Raw genomic sequence first — 15582 nt, forward strand, 5'->3', positions numbered from 1 at the left:
GCCCCCAGTGGAATGAGGCGGTACTACAAGGCCCATTCCCCCAGCGATTCTTCATCAACCCTGCAGATCCATGTGTGTAATACAGAAATTTCAGTTACAGAACAGAAAAAAAACAAAAACAACAACTTACATTTATCTAATCCATTTTAGATATTTTAAAATGTAAATCATACATACAGTAGCTCATTTAAATTTCCAATTAACACCAGCCCTACTTAGAACTGATCCAGCAGCAGAGGCAGCGTCAGAGCTTCCTTCAAGCTCTGCATTGCTTTTCTTGGGAGTTTTCAACCACTTCCAGGCAGAATCGTGCCAGTTTTTTTTAGACTGGATGGAAAACAAGAAAGAAGATCTTCTTTTGATGGCACTGCCATCATCACATTTGCCTACCAGGCTAATGAGGTGATGTGTAACACTTTTTCTATGAACTCTGAACGTTGCCGTTGACGACCTTGGTTTTGCGCTGCTTTGGTTCCGATGTGGAACATAGCAAAATAGTTAAATCTTTGTTTCGTAAATCAACTTTTTGTTATGATACTAATTTAGGTGTGCTTTTAGTGGGAAATACTGTCTTGGGGGGCCATTACACTTACACTATACAGGTCTGAGAAGTGGAGTGCTGCATTGGTAGCTGTCTTTTAAAAGGAACTCCAGCTCTCATTCATGGTGACCGTTGTCCTGCTACTCCTAACACTCCTCAGCGCCAAACACTTCCTTGCTGAATCTCACAAATCTACTAGTGATTGCTTACATCGTAGAACGATGAGGTGTTTCTGAGCACTTTAAATCCTGCAGATATTTCCTCACCTCTCCCCTCTGGACAATTCATTCAATTTATTGGGTCAGTCTTCACTGTCATGGACCTTAAGCGAATGCATCAGTTTCTTCCCTCCCTTTCTTTCCAGTCAAGCTGTACAGAAGGAGCATAAAAAATTCCCCTCAAGTCTGTTTTTGTTCTGTAAGTGGTTGAATTCACTCTAAGATGAGTCTTAAACTTCAAAAGGTTCTGAAACCTTGCCCAGTTTTCAAAGCTACTACAATGTCCATCCACAAATCCACTGGATTTACCGTCGCCTCTGGCAGCAACAACTGAAGATGGGTCTGAACAAATGAAAAGCCCAAGGTTTCTAAGGAGCAGCCAATAAACAGTCATGTGATGTCACGGTGACAATACACTCTGTTTACAGCTGATCTACTGTATTTAAATCTTTTTGAACAACATTTGTTGTCATTTTAAGGAAACTGGAGGAACCCAGTTTTCTTTAGCTACTTATGCTGAGTAGTGGATTAAATTAATTTCTTAGGCAATGGCTCATGTGTATTCAATAATTAAAATTTTTCTTACGATTTGATATAACAAAGCAATTTTTGTGGTTCAAACCTTTTTTTTAGATTTTCAAACCTATATAAACTTTCTCATTAATCTCAACCTGCTAGACATCTTGTGAATTATATTATCAAAAGAACAGATGGCAGCAGATGTTTCTAATGAAGGGTGAGCATTGCCTTATTGCTCACGCATTTAATTTAAGCTAAAACAAGAGCTGTGGTGCTTCAGGAGCTACTGACTGAGTCAAAGAGTATGAGGGCCATGACTCACACTCCTCCTGATGTTGCACACTAATTTCAGAAAAACTTACGATTCCCCCACCTACAACCCCCTACCTAACGGCATCCTGTGAGTCAGGGAGTCTGCACTCTTTCCCGCAGACACAAACCCAAAATGCAGTGAGCTATACATTCCTGTCCGCTCACATGTGGTTTCGGAGTCTGGGCCACGCTCCGGTCACTGTGTTGTTCCTGCCCCGCAAGATCGGCAGCAGTTCAGGGCTCAAATGATGACTGTCTGTCTGTGCAGCTATCTGCTGTCCCCGCATGTTCGTCGCCACGGACAAACATTCAGGTCATGAAGAAAAAAAAAGCAAAATCTGCTGCCTGGTGGTGCTGGCATCAGTGGTTCCAATATTAAGATTCTGACATGTTATTTAGGGTTAAAAAAAAAAAAAAAGGCACCATTTGTTTAAAAGCCAGTGAATAAACATACTGATCAAATTTCCAGAGCAGCTTTTTTGGCAGGGATCCAAGAGGCAATCAGAGTGCAGAAAGAGCGGCGTGGACCACGCTCCCCTCCTTCCATGCCCCCGGACACGTTACAAGACTTTTCCAATCGTAAGCAATGATGAAACACGGACAGGCTTATATTTCACAACTGACATTTATAGCTTTCACTATTAGGGGGATTCTCCCTGGCCTAGTTTTGTGCTCATCTCCACAGTGCTGCGTCAGTGCGGGACAATGGTCTGGCTGCACCACTGTAATGTTTTGGGACGGGGGAAATAACGCTCCATGTAGACAGGTGTCAAGTGGGAACATGTTTTGATGGAAAGGTTGGGTAAACATGACAGAACATCCCCTCAAATGTTGGAAGTTTACTCTTTATAGATCTTTATAAATGGAAAATGTTGAAAGTTTACCTTCTCTAGGGTATAAAATGCTCTTTAGAATATATACAAATAAATGAAAAACAAGTAAAATCAGCAACTAAAGCAAAACTTTTGGGGATAGAAAAGATTCTGTGGTTCTAAATATTAATGGTTCAAAACGATGAAGAAATGTTCCTTAAAAAATGACGATGCTTAAGACTTTATTTATACAGGTTCTGTACCAGAACTGATGAAAAACTAACATCACAGCTGTTAATATTTCTCAGACTTTCCAATATTTCCGCTGAACGTCTTCGGACTATTAAACCCATTTTGAATCTCTTCAGCCAAGACAAACTGCAAGTCTGAAGTTTCTGTAATCTCCCTTTGGGACTGCAGCATTTCAACAAGTGCATGTTTGAGGGTCATAAAAAGAAAAGTTTGATTTAACTGAGATACTGCTGACTGGAAATGTACTCGGGAGATGTGAATCCTCACATTTTCTTCATCCTTCTGGGTTGGAAAAAGTGGAGAAGTGCTTTCATGTATATCCTTTCATTATAGTGTAGCCGATGAGAACAGCCATCGATTAACTCGTTCTGACCTGAAGCTCTTTTTGGAAAACCCTTTTAAATTTCCTTTAAAATAAATAAATCTAAGGCTTTGAAGAAGCTATGCATGAAACAAAAACTATCTGGAAGCTTAAAACAGCACAACAATATTAGTTTCAAATTTCATTTAATGGGACATGCAGTCACGTTTAGGAGGTTAGCTCTCACTGTGTATTTATGTTTTTTTTATGACCCTTTGTCACTTGACGACAGTAAAGCTAGCTCACAGAGCTTCAATAGAAGACATAAAAAAAAGACAAGAAAGAAATAGAGGAGAAAATAAGAGAGTAAGAGAAATAGACCAAGACTTTGTTGTAAAACTTGTGCCTTTCTTGTAAATACAGAAGGTTTCAATCAATATTATTTTGAATTAAAGTTTTGGGCCTCTGTAAAACAAAAACATGCAGTAAACCCGTGTACAACTTCAACAGGGAACAACTTTGAGCAGTCCCATGTCAGTAACACTTGGCGAATGAGTACGTTTTGCTCGTTTGTCAACTCAAAAGAAGAATATATAGAAGAAACGTGCAAAACATTTTTGATGCCATTTCACCAACAGAGTTAATGGAGCTGGTTTAAAGTTCCTGCATCTCTTGTTTCTGCTTTCACTTTCTCAACTTTCTCAGCACTGTAGAATAAGTGGTTTTAAATCTCAGACTTGACACAAACCCAACCAGTAAATGTGTCACAGTCTTTCCATCAATCTGCCCATCACGCAAAAGCATTTAGCATCAGGTATGTTGTAAAAATGAACATATTCTTACATTTAAATGCCTCTCTGCAATCACATCAGATCATGTGGCGAACCGCACCAATCCATCAACTACATACGTCAAAGAATAAAAAAAAAAAAAAAAATTGAAAACTATTTACTCATGGCTGCATTGATCAAACTAAATAAACATAGCCACCACACATGTGTGTAATATATATATATATATATATATATATATATATATATATATATATTAAAAAAAAGGAGAAAGAAAAGGCAGCTAAATTCCGAAGTGGAATTGGCCAAGCAGCTCCCCCTGTTCTTCCTCATCAGTCTGACACACTAATCACGGCTCTTAAAAGGCTCCCACTACCACGCTGCCACCAGCCCAGTGCCACGCCCTGATTACAGCTTTCTGATTGGTCCTAATTGGCTGCACATGTGGCTCCGGTCCACAGCTCAGAGACACTATGATGGGACGTGCAAACACTTTCTCACACACATCATTATTATTATTATTATAATAATAATCAGTAATTATCACTATTATTCCAGTTACGGGACATTGGATTGGCACAGCATTGCAGTCAAAAACACATGCGCTGCCAGATGAACGGAGGCATAACCTGATATGCAAACGCTCAGTAAGACAATTGTTTTATATCCGTCCAAAAAACAGCTCCTCGTATTTTTCTATAGGGTTTGTTTGGAAAAGTCAGCGGAATATATTACATTGACTTCTGCCCCTCTAAAAATAACAATCAAAATGCTGAAACTTCTCGACTGAAATAGCCGCCAACCACAAGCAGTTAAAAACCGACCCAGTAAAACAGAGAAAAATGAGTGCAAGGGAGCAAAACCGAGCACATAAATCACACCCTCCATCCTGCATTATAATGCCATGGTCACATAAATGTAGGGCAAATGATTCCCCCAACTTCTTAATATAACTCCGCTGAACGGGACCGTCTCCAACGCTGCACCTCTCGGAGGCCTGGATCGCCACGGGGAGCGAAGTTACGAGGCGGCAGAGGGTGCCCATAACAATGGCTCGTGTTTACACTGGCACAGCCCAGCTTTGTTTTCACAAGGCTCTGCAGACCGGAGCGTGCGTGCACGTGTGCATGTGCAACTGTTTTTGTGGGCCATGTGCTGACCACTGCAGAACCAAGTTGAGACAAAACCCTGTAAGCCAGAGGGGATATAATGATATATTAAACCACACAGTATCCGAGGTGAGATCAAGCCTTTGCCAATAATTTGAACATACTTTAGCTTTTATGAGTACACATGCGGGGCTGCAGGGCACTAAATAGTTTGGATATTGTTTCGGGGCATGCTTTAATGCATGTAAAGTCTGCTTTACCTTTTTTAAGTGTGCTCAGACAGATCTCATCATTCATGAACTATATGTAGCAAGATTATTATATGTGTTATTAAGAGGAAAACACACATTCTTACGTGACAGAAATCTTAACACCTTTGGGAAAAATGGATTCCTTAAATGGACAAAACTCATTTTGGAAGAAAAGAAATAATTAAAACAGCGTGCTGGCATCGCGTAGGAAGTCTGAACAAAGGCGTCTGGTTTCAATCAGTGCACAGCTAGTGCCTACTTAATCTACAACATTGAGGTGACGGTTAAAGCTCAGCATTCATTTGATATAGACGAGAGCGCAACGTCTACAAAAGAAACAAAACCCAAAACCAAAACGGATCAATGTTTATGGACAAAGAGTTACTCTCTATCCTCTTGTGAGTCTTTGTTCTGCTTCCCAACAAGATGCCACACATGCAGTCAGGGAGACGTCACAAAGACATCCACAAACCCACACATGCAGACGCAATCATTTTTCACTTAGCTAATGGCATTCCTGCAGAACAACATGTAAGGTGAATCGAGCAGAAGCCGAAGGTGTTGGGAACACTTTCCTCCTCTCTCTTCCTCCCTCAGAGAAAGCTGATTGCATTTAATCTAAGCAGCTGACTGGGCTTGAGTTTGAACAAGCAATTTGGACAGTTTTATGAAGAACAGACAACACCGGGTGTTTGCTAAATGAGGGTGGCACAATAATACAAACAGTTTGATCAGTTCGGTCCGATCAAACTGAGACATTTATTTACCCCAGAATGAATGGACTGCCTCCCCCTCGGGCTGTGTGAATTGATGACTTTGTAAATGTCTACCACTGCGCGCGCGTGTGTGTGTGTGTGTGTGTGTGTGTGTGTGTGTGTGTGTGTGTGTGTGTGTGTGTGTGTGTGTGTGTGTGTGTGTGTGTGTGTGTGTGTGTGTGTGTGTGTGTGTCAGGGAACATGATTAACACAGCCATTTTTGCCTTGTGTAAACAGAAGTGGATCAGGTTTAGCACCGGTAATGTGAACTCTACCAAGGGACTGGCGGTCTGCGTGATGGACTCCACATAGTTCTGCTCCATTCTTATGTTAGTTCAAGAAATCTAACTTGCCCTGTTGCTTTATTAGGTTAGTTGTGAGTGTGTGTATTAAGAAAGATTTATAACACACTGGAAGTGTAGAAGAGCCTTAAAGACAAAGCCTAAGTCCACTGAATAACTAACTTTGTCAACATTATTGCTGACTGTTTCCCATCCTGCAGGCTTTTTACACGCTGCAAGTTTAAATTAGATTTTCAAAGCAGGAAAACCATGGATTTACTCCGGGCTTTTGTCTCAGGGCACAAGATGTAAGAGTCTGGATTTATGTGTTTCACTGACTCCCTAGGAGTCCTACACTGCTTCAATTATGTGCTGACATGGAAGTAAGAGAAGATGCAACGTTAATTTTACTTTGTTCATGATTAAAAAGGAGATTTATGGTATACTGTTCGAGAGGTGACAAGGTCCCTAGTTTTCCAAGTAAATCTCCTCGGTACATAATAGATATCCTGGCCATGATGTTTAGCTATATGAATAAAATGTTGGCAAAGTTCAGAAAGCCTTTAAAGTCCTTAGAATAAAGTTTCAAAACTTAAATTCTTCATCAGTGGTCTCAGGATTGGTTTTGTGGAAACTATGACCAAGATTTCTCTGCTGAGGAAGTTCATACCAAAGCTCTGTTCTCCAACTTGGTAATATTATGCAGCAATTTGTGTTTAAAAACAAAGACGTATCTGCATGCTCTAAAAGTATCCGGTCACGGTTGGGTTGGGAATACATTCCAAAATGAAGACGGAGCTTATGGAACAGCTCAAACCCCCATCCCGCCTCACTCAGCCTGCGACCCTACTTTCAGCTGCAAAGCGTAGCGCTGTTCCCCCATGTACTGCTTTAATGGATAACACACATCCCTCTGCTTCCAGTCACCCACAAATGTATGCACACACACAGAGACGCCACCGCTTGGGCTCAGAGGGGGACTGCTCTCACCCCACCACAACCATCCGTTAAAGCCCAAAATCACAGCTGTTTTGGCTATTTTACCACTCCTCCTACACATCACGTCCATCCACACACAGTTGGCATCGTGGACATGACTGCAGTGACGGAAATAGAGGTCTTGTTGACAGGATGGAGTCATAATCATCAGTGAAAAAGCCACTCAGTTGTCGTGCTGCCTTTCAGTCCCCAAACAAACGTATCCCTGATTGCAAGTCTCTGACAACATCCACAAGCTCAGGTTGGAGAAGCAAAATGCTGTGCACTTAAAAGCGAAGCTTGCCAAAAAGTAGTTTGGGCAGCTCAACTAGTATCTCCTGATTTGACATGCTCTCCTGCAGTACTCGAGATGAGGGGGGATGAGGGGGGGATGGCATCCCCCCCTGAAATAAAAACGGTCAAAATGACCCCCCCTGTAAAACTGCCGTCCCCCCTTTCCATCCCTTATGTCATTTCATCAATGAATGTGGTTTTACTGCTATTTCAACATTTAGAGTCATCACCAGAAAAATAACCTTTTTGACAATTTTTACCTGTTTCAAGTACATTTTCACTTGAAATATTAGAAAAATCTGCCAGTGGGACAAGATTTATCTTCTTTTTACAAGCAAAAAAATCTTGTTCCACTAATAGATTTTTCTAATTATTTTAAGTGAAAATCTACTTGAAACAGGTGAAAATTGTTGTTTTTTCCAGTGATGAGTCTTGTTTTAAGTGTAATAAGATTTTTTTTTACTAAAATGAGACATTTTAAGTAGAAATAGGACAAATATTCTTATTTTGAGTTTTTGCAGAGATCCATTTTACTTATCCTGTGAAGGACAGAGTCATATTGATAAGTTCAGAAAACTGTTTTTTATTGTTGTGTTTTGATGTATTTGATGTAAGCCCAGTGGATATTTAAAGCTTACAGAAGGCTGCATTTAACTGCTGCTATGTCATTCCTGCAGTATTTCTGCAGGTGTTTTGGTCAGTGCTATTATTTGTAATATATTATATTATTTGTAATCAGCACAAATTATCTGTCCCCATATGATAAAATCCACCATCCCCCTTGATTTCTTTTTACAACTCTAGTACTGCTCTCCTCACTATATGACCCTGCGCCACAAGCTTCACCGCCTGTCAGACTAATGCCGGTACGCTCTCTGGCTGGATGTGGGAGAGGCCCGGCAGTTGCTGAAATCAGCACAGTCTCATCATTATCTGATGTCCCACTGGGACAACAAGGATGTGACCAGAGCTGAATCATCAAACCGAGCCAGCAGCCTAAACTCACTCCTTCATAACAGAGTTGTGAGGTAACGGGGGGCTGTGATTTCACTGGGACAGAGCTGCTGGAGTCATCAAACGACAGTATCTTCCTGTCTTCAGCGTCACCGATACAGAGCAAAGAGAGAGACAGAGGAACCTGGTGGGACTTGTCCCGGCACAATCAGACATAAAGGCGATGACATTCAACAAGCGTGTTTCGACATATATCCAGGCTGCTCTAAACAATGGTGCTATCTTTAGCTGAAGGCAACAGCTGGTCACATGAGGCAGTTAATAAAATCAGCACTTGGCAACATCATGGTCTCCTGGGGCTTGAGGAGTACATGATGTATTGTAATACCTAAATACAACTGAGTCTATTTAAACTTTTTTTCCACATTCATTTTTGCCATTGTTGATGTTTGGCAGTTATGAAAGGTTGAAATGAATTTTAATCGTCCACATTCTCTCTCTAAATCTCTTCCACACTTGTATATATCTAAAGACTTTAAACCAGCAGTGATTAAGAACTTTTCACTGCCATCAGAGCTCCTGGAACATCATGATGGGTGTGTACAGCGGAGAGTACATCTGCATCTAAGAAAACTCATAAAAATCACTTACAGGCGTATTCTTTTATTTCTCACCTACGATTTTTCAAATAGAGAAATGTCATGCTTAGAAATTGCACTCCTCTTCCTCCAAACTCTGCCAGGACATCCAAAGTTGTCCCAAATATATTCTGCCTCACTGCAAAACTGTGTTTTTCTGCACACAGTTGATGCAGTTGGTACAAATGGCCAGGCACTTCTTCTGGAGGTTTTTACTACATGCTTACAAAACCTTTGCTGTTGGAGTTTTGTTTTTTACTCTCAGATTATTGTGCTCCCAAATAACACGGTTTAGTCCTGTGTTTGTTACATTTTGTTTGATAATCTCTCCAATGTAGATGTAAGCTGGACCTTAAGTTCTGAAAGAATCACAATAACAGGCCTTAGATATTGATGCATTGCTTGTCTGACAGTTGGGTTGATTGGTGATTTGAAATAGTTTTTGTAGCAGTAGGTGTGTCTGAATGGCTGTTTTGTTTGTTGCTCAAGGTCATATATATCATATATATAAAAATAAAGATTTTGAAAGATATCAAAGCTACGCTTGAATTAAAGTTAGTAAGTCAAACAGGTCGCTTCTTATAACAACAGTTTGAAAAGGTAAGCTTTTCCAGTTCTGCTAGGTTCAATGTCACAGTATTTAAATAAAAAACAAGAACAAAAAAGTCAAGATTCAGGATAAAGGAGCAGAAAAGATGAGTCTTTTATATAAAAATCAACAGAACTACCACTCCAGAATATCCAAAAAGCAAAATCATAAACATAAACAAAAGCAAGAGCACAGAAAACATGCTATGGAAGTATGATACCATAATGGCAAGAAGCTAACAAGAAGGAGAGGAGACAAATGACTATCTGGGCTGTTCTTAAAACCGTGTACAGAACTTGCAATGCAAGTTCAGTAATGTTCTCCATATTGGCCCAGTAGTCATTGCTAATACGTCATACGCCACTGTGGAAAAAAACTGCTACGGCAAAAATAGAGCTGGTCATGTGACTGCTGCCATGGGCTCTCATTGTACTGGCAGACAGCGTTATGGGATATAATGCAAGGTAGACTGGCCAGCAATTCTCTAGAAATGTTACCAAGAATAGTGAACCATCCGTGTGCATCTCGGAAACTGCAGTTTATTTGGATAAAGTTCAGTATAAACTAATTTTAAAACAAAATCCGTGTGCACTAATAGTGTAGTTGCAGTTTAAAAAACAGCCCTACACAAAACAGACACCAGCAAGACACATGTGTTGGCAATCAGGACAGAGACGACTGATACGCTAAGTCAAATAAAAATCTACGTAAAACAGGTGGTAAAGTTAACCGGTTAACACACAAAATGTCAAGTAAAGCAATGGAAAAAAACTAAATTACACAAAAGAACAGAGGCTTAATGAAGGCAGCGTAAGAAAATCAAAACTAATCTAGAAAAACCCAGATGATGAGCAAAAGAAATCACATGAAACCACAGCAGTGAAGCTAACTGAATTAAATCGTGTCATGAGGCCTTTGTACAGAAATCGCGCATCATGCAAACAGCTACTTCACAAATCCAGATAATTCATATGGCAACATTTCTTAATGACAAATAAAGCTATAATCAAACGGCAGGAGTGCTCCTGCACCTTTACAGGCGCCTCCAGTAAAAACAGATAGTAATGAAGCTGCCTGTATTCCAAACAGCCTTCTGTGCTCCGATAAATATAAAGCACCCTCCTGTTTATAAGACACATTCCAAAGTGAACTTTGGAAACAAAATGCACTATAATGGGGAGGAAGTCATCAATGTAAAGTTTGCATTTGTTAAAAAAAAAATTAAAAAAAATGACTGAATGAGAACTGTTACTGTATGTCATTGTTGTATCATGCTTTCTGTTCTCTTAACATCAAGATCTTTCCAAATGAACCCTCAGACCGATGATTAAGTCTATCAGCTTTGTTTCATCATGTGGTTAAGTGAAGTAAGACAGGCTCCGTTTTGTTGCACTAAACAGCAGCAGATCCTCAGGGGTTCATAGAGATCAACGTCCAACCTGCTGAAGGGCTGCCTTTGATTGCGATAACTTTATCAAATGACATATTAGAACAGGGACAAAGATGTGTTGCTAATGGAGGGAAGAATGCATGAATGGACTCAGCTGCAGACTTGTGCACCCTGAAGTAAAACATTTATGGAAAATCCAACTATAGTTAACATAACAATGACTATGGATGTAAAGTAAAGCCATGTGTGACTGCAGAGAGCAAGGATAGTTAGCCCACTGCGGCAATATGACGTCAGTCCTATACCGTTTAAGGCCCTCTCATCGACGCCGTGGCTTTCAAGTAAACACCAGAAAGAATTGGATTCGATGACAAGCTGCTGTTCTAAACAACAGAAGACACATCTATAACGCCATTACACAGCAGTTTGTTTCATCATCTGTGCATCATTATGTGCTCTATGATTTTATGCAGGCCATCTCTCTCTGTCATTTATCATTGTGGTAAAACACTACCACCTGCCTCATGTATAAACTTGTCCATCATACGCTCTCCTGCAGTCTGTCATTGTCAGGTAATTATACGTACTATAAGTGAGAGTGAATTACAACCAACAGGTTTCAGACTAAGCAATATCTCATTGTCCTCCACGGACAGACGGGCAGAGAACCAACGGCAGCCTAAGCATCATTACGCTCAAAATGTGTGGGAGTTGGCTCGTTCTCATTGTCCATAAGCCAGGGAGGCATATTTTTTCCTCCACGTGTTGACAGAGCTCTGGGCCATATTAGTGGTCAGGGCTGGAGGGCGATAATAACAGTGAGGTCTCGGTCAGACCTGAGTCTCTCATCGGTCTTATCACGTCAAATACACAAAAGCACACAACGGGACACCTTTTGTTTAGTCTGTCCTTGACGAACCGGGCTCGAGTTTAGCATCGATTGATATGAGAAATGTCACAAATGGCACATAACTTCCAAAACAGTTTTTCCATCTTTCAAATGACACTTGAAAACATGCGTCAAATTGAAAGTTCTGTCATGTTAAACTTAGTGCCAAAATAAACATAATGCACGGTCTAAATCCTGCAAAAACTATTGTGCTTTAACTGCTTGCAAGAAAGGAAGGGGAAGAATCTGATAAACATTTGATTTGAGTCATTTGTGATGCTTTGTTGTATGGAGATAGGGCTGGGCGATATGGCCTTTTATTAATATCTCAATATTTTTAGGCCATGTCACGATATACGATATATATCTCGATATTTTGCCTTAGCCTTGAATTAACACTTTGATGCAGACAATCACACCAGTATGATGATTCTATATGTCTACATTAAAACATTCTTGTTCATACTGCATTAATATATGCTAATTTTAAACTTTCAGGCAAAAAGGGGGAATAAGTCAAATTTACCAAAACTGTATTTATTAAACAGTTACTAAGCAGTGAGTGGCACAAACATAAAAAGTGTCATTTCAAAACAGAAAGTGCACGTTGCATCTCTCTGACTCCCCGTCTGAAGAACATCTGCTAAGAACATGTTCTGGTCCCGGTTTTACCAGGATGAGCTGCTCTGAGCAGGAGGGGCCCCTTAGAGCACCTTTATATTAAGACTATTGTAGGTGTAGGGACTGCAATGTTTCATCCTCTCCTCCTTTACTTTGCATCACTTTCACTTAATTTTAGAAATTTGACGTCATATTGTTTGACTTTATTTCGATGATAGTGATTGATTTCATGTGACCACATTTAAGCAACACTAGGTGACGTTTCTCAGCTCTGGAAGAGAAAGGCTCGGCTGCGCGCAGACGCGTGTCACACTGAGCGGATAGTTGGAGCTGCATCAGCGCGTGCGAGGAGAAAACATCCCCTCCCGTCTTTACTAAACCGTCCCAGTGTGGTTTTAAAAGAGTCCGTCGCGCGTAGCAACCGCGCGGATGAACTCACGGCGCAAACAGGCCGAGTTTGGGAAAGTTAGGTGGAACTCAGCGGCGGACCGGACAGCAGCGCCGACACCAGTAGCCGCTACCTTTCTGCTGGGCGTATGTCGACGCACGCACGTATGTAACTGGGTGCGCTTGTTTTAACTCTCTGAGAAAGAGAGACGAGACGAGAGAGTGAGAAAAGCCTGTAATTTAATGCCTGCGGCTAAAAGCAAATGCGTGACAATGTATACTCGAATATTCACGATATACTCATTTTGTACATCGCACAGAGTAGAAGCCGAGATACATCGAGTATACTCGATATATCGCCCAGCCCTATATGGAGACATTTAGGATGGCAGCAGATGCCTTGAGACCTGATAAACAGCCCACAGATTAAACCCATCCCGTCCCATTAACAGCATTTTTTAAACATTATTCTCCTCTCAACTATAATTAGAAACAGCTCCACAATTATACTTTGCTGTAGTAGGCAGGTGCTACCACCGCATACCCTCAGCAGCTGTTTGTGATCAAGAGAAAGGGAGGACAGATGAGACAGGAAGAGAAGACAAGAACCTCTAAACATTTCCTATCTCTGTTTACTTTTTTTGAGGGCTAAGCAGAGCATATCCAAGTGCAACATATGCACATGTGCTATTGATATCCACTCTTCAGATTGCACTTTGGGTCCGTAGTTGAAGTCCAATGTGGTCCCCCAGTGTTTCCAACCCCCAGTGCTGAAGATATTCTGGGTACAGCTGGTTACACACATCTCTGCTGCTGTCTAGATTCCCTAAAAACCTTTTAATATTCATGTTGAGTGTTTTTGCTCTTGTCAACTAAGCCAAAGTCTTAAAACAGCGTGAGCTGCAACAGATGCAGAAGCGTGTCCTCGGGGTTAAGAGTGGAGAGAGACAGAGCGCAGGAGACCAGCTGAGAGATGAGTGCTAGACACAGAGGAGGCTACACACCATTTTACAGCAGTCTTTAAAATAAACACCTGCTGCCGTGGGTGGTGTGCCCAGCAGACGTCAGAGCTGCTGAGGTCTAGCCACGCAAACTGAGCTAAAAAACGGACTCCCAAAGTCTTTTTTTCTTTGTTTTCTTCTCAACAAAAAAAAACAAAGTTATGGCACAATAACAGGCACAATGGATCTCTATGCTTGAATTGAAGGCGAGACCTCCCGGGGCAGATAAACTGAGGTCAAGAAAAATGCACGAGGCATAATCTTTCCACATATCTTTGTAATTTTAACAACAAGTGCCAGCAATAAAAACAAATCAAACCCTAATTGAATGCAGGAAAGTCTTTCGATTCATTTCTCGGTTCTGTGTCCTGTATTCTCCAGCTGGGCTGTAAGCCTTTTTGGTTTCTAAGTAAAAAAAAAAAAAAAAAAAAAAACCTCAGAGAAGGGGCCAACTTTGGTGTACAGCTTTAGAAAAAGCTCACTTGATCTGAAATGTTTCTGCTCTTTCCATTCTCTGTGCAGCTCTGACATAAAGCAGGCTGTTACATGCATACACTGACACAACACTTGACACTGTAACTCAAAGACACATTACACAGAACACGTCTCCAGCACCAATAACCGAGCCAGAAGAAGACATTAGAGTGGGAGGCATGGAGGATGGCCGACTGAGGGCGATGCAGGCAAGTCAGCTTCAAAACAAACGTATTCTGGTAAAGATGACAATAGTATGAAAGATAAAACTAACTGTCAGAACATATAAATATCTAGATACATACACTTAGAATATTATAGACATGCTCTGACATCTTGGGAAATATCCGTTTTGCTTTCATGATGACCGGCATGAATCGGCTCCAGACAGATCAAATGTAGCACATTCTCTGTAATGTAGTAGCACACATCAAGAGCATTGCCACTTCTGGAAACACCATTTTGCCAAAGGAGGGGTGGGTTAGGACACGATGCCCACGTGCTTGTGGTTTCAACACAGCTACCCGCTTTATCCTCACTGGAATCAGTTGAACATCACCAAGACTTTGTGTTTCCAAGCTGACAGGGTGAAGGTCATTCAGAGCACAATCAGACCCTCTCACATTTTCGCATGCATGTCTAGAAAAAGTCAGGGTTGCAGTGTATTTGGGGAAATCTCTTACTGGAAACCATCTTCTAGGTGCTTGAGAAAAGTCTGGCTTTACTTTGGCTGATGGATGTTTTTAAGCCCTCGGTTTGAAAACAAACACCCTGACATGCAGCCGGTGGGCCTTGGGAAGAAAATCCCCATCAGATGGAGTAAAAAAGTATAAATTAGGATGAGAAAACTGGAGCTACTTTTGGCTAATTGACAGGGCAGGCGAACATTTCTCATTTGATTGTTGTGCCATCTTCTACCAAGAAGCCAACTTACCAGCTACAAACAGCAAACTGAACAGACTATGTGTTGAACAGCGTTTCATGTGTCCTGTTCTGTTGTCATGGAGAAAGAGAGCAAGGATTATCCAGATTCATCCAGCATGATCTGTTGCTGTTTTTAGTGGAGTAATGCCAAGATAGCACCGGACATTAACCAAAAAAACAAAACAAAAAAAACTAGGTTAACACCGTTCCATACGGTACTGGCTTTATTTAAAAAACACACAAAGTTTACATTTGAAAAATATTCATTTAAAGCAAATGTGGAAAGAGAAGAAAGGTAAAC

The 15582-nt window shown here is 40.9% G+C and overlaps 1 protein-coding gene across 1 annotated transcript in view; it reads right to left on the bottom strand.

Moving 5' to 3' along the window:
- Positions 1 to 15582, bottom strand: part of LOC133464566 (protein eva-1 homolog C) — a 91086-nt gene that overhangs the window by 6349 nt on the left and 69155 nt on the right. The gene's annotated exons all lie outside the window — the stretch shown is intronic.

This window comes from Cololabis saira, chromosome 18 (genome assembly GCF_033807715.1).
Source record: "Cololabis saira isolate AMF1-May2022 chromosome 18, fColSai1.1, whole genome shotgun sequence".
Classification (NCBI taxonomy): Eukaryota; Metazoa; Chordata; class Actinopteri; order Beloniformes; family Belonidae; genus Cololabis; species Cololabis saira.